Source organism: Panicum virgatum, chromosome 6K, assembly GCF_016808335.1.
Source record: "Panicum virgatum strain AP13 chromosome 6K, P.virgatum_v5, whole genome shotgun sequence".
In the NCBI taxonomy this organism is placed as follows: domain Eukaryota; kingdom Viridiplantae; phylum Streptophyta; class Magnoliopsida; order Poales; family Poaceae; genus Panicum; species Panicum virgatum.
Window position 1 is genome coordinate 18,156,152 of NC_053141.1, and position 4,239 is coordinate 18,160,390.

Below are 4,239 nucleotides of genomic sequence, written 5' to 3' on the forward strand. Positions count from 1 at the left end.
CAGCCGTGCCTTGTGCCGGACGATGTTCCCGTGCTCGTCACGCTTCACCTTGTAGACCCACTTGAGGCCGATGGCGCGGTGCCCCGTCGGGAGCTCGACAAGCTCCCAGGTGGAGTTGTCGGTGATGGCCGTCATCTCCTCAGTCATGGCGGCTCTCCAGCACGGCTCGCGCTCTGCTGCGGCGAACGTGGCTGGCTCCTCCGCGGAGGTGAAGTGGAGCTCGGCGTCGAGGTTCCGCGTGGCCACCCCGGGCGGCGTGGTTCTGGCGCCGATGATGTTGTCGATGGCGCGGAACCGCAGTGGGGCGTCGTCATGGTCGTCATCCAGGTCCAGCTCGTCGTCCGGTGGAGGGGAGACGAACTGGACTGGTGTGGCCGGAGCGTCATGTTCAGGCGTGGCCGGAGTGTCGTGTTCAGGCGTTGCAGGAGCGTCGGCTGGAGACGGGGTGCGCGGAGTTGCACTCCCGTGTTCTGTTGCTGGCGCCACCGGGATGTGTTCCTCTGTGTACTCGATGGTGAAAGTCCCCGTGTCGGAGGCCACTGCGCCATCGTCCTTCCACTTCCACGCCTCGGCCTCGTCGAAGACAGCATCCCTGGAGATGACGACACGCTCGGCGTTGGGGTCGTAGAAGCGGTACGCCTTGGATCCGCTCTCGTAGCCGACGAAGATCATTGGACTGCTGCGATCCTCCAGCTTCTTCAGCCCTGGGCGTGTGTTCTTGACGTGGCCGATGCACCCAAAGGTTCTGAAGTAGTGCACGTGTGGTCGCTCGCCGTGCCAGGCTTCAAACGGCGTCTTGCCGTCGAGCGCACGCGTCGGCGCTCTGTTCAGGATGTGCACAGCGGTGGTGACGGCTTCCCCCCAGAAGTATCCAGGCAGGTTCTTGGCTTTGAGCATGCAGCGCGCCATGGCCATGACACTCTGGTTCCGGCGTTCCACCACCCCATTCTGTTGCGGGGAATAAGGAGCGGTGAGCTGCCGGTGCACGCCGCGCTCCGCACAGTACCTGCCAAACTCAACAGAGGTGAATTCCCCCCCACGATCAGTGCGGAGGACCTTCAACTTCCGCCCAGTCTCCACCTCAACGCCGGCCTGGAAATTCTTGATCGCAGACGCGGCGTGATCCTTGCTTGGCAGCAGCACCAGCCACATGTAGCGACTGACATCGTCGACGAGCAGCAAGAAGTACTTGTTGCCGCTCGGAGTTGTGGGAGAGATGGGTCCGCAGAGGTCCCCGTGGACGAGGTCGAGGAGGCCGATCGCGCGTCGGTGTGCTTGCTCGGGGAAGGGGCTGCGGCGATGCTTGCCGGCGAGGCAGGCGTCGCAGACTTGTTCGACCTGCTCCAGCGGCGGCAAGCCGCGCACCATGTCATGGTGAGCGAGATGGCGCAGCGACTGGAAACTGACGTGGCCATAGCGGGAGTGCCAGCGCCAGGCCGTCTCGGTGCTCCGGGCGGAGAGGCACACCGGACGCCCGATGTTGAGCTCCAGCAAGTAGAGGCGAGTGGGTGAGCGCTTCACCCGCGTCAGCAGTTTCCCCCCCGGTTCATGGATGCTGAGGACGCCGGCGTCGAGGACGATGCGACAGCCGCCCTCCTCCAGTTGGCCGAGGCTGATGATGTTCGCCTGCAGCCTTGGGATGAAATAGACGCCGGTGAGGGCGCGGTGCTCTCCATTCTTGCAGTTGAAGACGACGGAGCCGCAGCCCTCGATAGCCACCACAGATCCGTCACCGAAACGGACGGTTCCATGGACGTTGACGTCGAGCTCGGAGAAGACGCTCCTCTCCCCGGTCATGTGGTTCGTGGCCCCAGTATCCAGAACCCATCGATGGGGATTTGGATCTGTGTGAGGGCCAAGCTGGGCGAAGACGCGCTCCTCGTTGAGGTCGATGCGGCGGCGTGGCGGCGGCGGCGTCGGAGAGGTAGAATGGCCGGCCGTAGTGACGACAGAGGCATGGGCCATTAGTAAACTGGACTCGTCTTCCTCACCTTGGGCCAGATTGGCCTGCTCCTTCTTGGGCTTGTTGGGGCAATAGCGAGACCAATGCCCAACTTTGCCGCACTTGAAGCAGGGGGTGCTCGGCGGCTTGTTGGGGTCCCGCGTCGCCCCTCCGCCGCCACCGGCGTTGCCGCCGCCGCGGCCACGCCGGGTCTTGCCGGGCTTCTTGCCGCCGGTGTTGGAGCCGCTGCCCCCGTCATCCCCGCGAATCTTGAGCCTTGCAAGCCATTCCTCCTCGCTGAGAAGTAGCCTGCCCTGCTTGTCGTAGGTTGGGTCCGCCGGAGGTGTCGCCGGCGAGGCCTTCTTCTTCCTGCGTTCCTCCACTTGACGTAGTCGCCCCACCACCTCCTCAATGCTCATGGTGTCGACGTCGAGGAGGGTTTCGATGGCGATGGCGACCTGCGATAGGTGGTCGGGAACAACCTCGAGCATCTTCGTCACGACCTCACCGTCGGTGAGGTTCCAGCCGAGGATGCGAACTTGATTGGCGAGCCCGACGATGCGCAGGGAGAAGTCGTCGACGCTCTCGCCGGCCTTGAAGGCGATGTCGTTGAACTCCTTCAAGAGCTGCTTGGCGTTGGCGTCGCGGACGCGCTGGACGCCGACGCGGACAGTCTTCACCGCCTCCCACGCCGAGCGCGCAGTCCGCTTGCGCGCGAGGGAGCCGAGCATGTCGGCGGGGACGGCGCGCAGGATGGCGGCGAGCGCGAGACGATCCTCACGGTACTCGATGACTTCGTCTTCCTCCGGCTCGACGGCGTGCCATATGCCCTGCGCCTGCATGTTCACGCGCATCAACAACACCCATTCCTGGTAGTTGGTGCGCGTGAGCATAGGATACTGCACGGAGCCGCCGCCGCCTTCCTTGATGCGCTCGATGATGACTTCGCCGCGATGACGTCCGCGGCGCGGCGCTGGAGATGGCGAGGCTCGGCGGCGCGGTGGCGGGGATGGTGAGCGCCCGCCGATCACCGGCGCAGACGAGGCCGACATGGTCGTCGAGGACGGAACCGCTCTGGTACCAAATGTCGGAGATCACCGGAATTCCGATCGCCGGTGAGCTCCAAAGAACGCACGCAAGAACACAGTGGACACGGGTGTTTTGGTGCTGCAAAATGCGGCAGCGTTTTCTGTTGTATTGCCTAGGAATTTAAAGGAACAACGAAGCAAACGTGGGAGCTAATCTCCCGGAACGTGCGGTGAGCACGTCGCTAACTGGCCGCGCCATCCCGCAGCCTCCGCACCACCGCACGACGTCCCTAGGACTCGGACGCGCCCCGCACGAACGCAGCGTGCGTCAGGCTCACGTAGCATGCACCAGAACGCGCAGCTGATAGCTAAAATTAGGAAAGGAGCCAACTAACTAAAGCTATGTACATGATGGTGATCGATTGAGGGTTAATTTCAACACATCCGCCGGGAGGTCGGCCGCGTGGACGACGCCTACTTCAGGTCGTTCATCGACTTCATCGCCTCCGGGGCCGTCGAGGAGGAGGGGCTGGAGCCCATGTCGGACGCGGCGGAGAGCCCGGACGTCGAGGTGTACTGCCTGTACAGGGTCCCCTTCTACGACCTCGACTTCGGCGGCGGCCGGCAGTTCCTGTACACGCCGAGCAACCAGCCGGTGGACGGCGCCGTCTACATCCTGCCGCCGTGCCCCCAGTGGGGACGGGAGCGTGGAAGCGCTCGTGTCCCTCTACAGCCGCGCCATGGACGCCTTCAAGGACTGCTGCTGCTCCCTGGTGGTGTCCGACATACTCGTCTAGTAAATCGGTGCGCGTTCTTACGGATCGTCGTCGTCGTGTATCTGTATCATCGCATGCATGTTACACGAACAAGATTATCGCAGGGATTTGCATGTATTTTGCAGGGCGGAGAAGAAGCTAAAATCGAACGTACGTGAGTATCGTCGGAGATAGATATGATTCATGCATGCCAGTTCAGCACGCATGGCGATCCACCAGAGAGGATTATTATATATTTGGTGTCGTCCTTATTTTGTCGGGTCGTGAACGTGAGTCTCGTTTCTGCAGTGAAAGCAGAGTGTCAGCGTATGCGTTGTCTTTAGCTAGTGTAACCTATCTAGTATCTACTAGCTTGTTCCTCTCTTGTGTTTCAACTTTCGGACACGTGTATGTGTCCATACCGTACCTGTTGGAATTCATTCACCTGTTGTATGTGTTTGTTTCCCTCAAAGGCGGCACAGCATGATTAAAAACTAGTCATGCATGACTACTC

At 61.8% G+C, this 4,239-nt stretch overlaps 1 pseudogene; it reads left to right on the forward strand.

Moving 5' to 3' along the window:
• Positions 1-3,409: 3,409 nt before the first annotated feature.
• On the forward strand, positions 3,410-3,863 carry LOC120713313 (annotated as a pseudogene).
• The last annotated feature ends 376 nt before the right edge of the window (positions 3,864-4,239 follow it).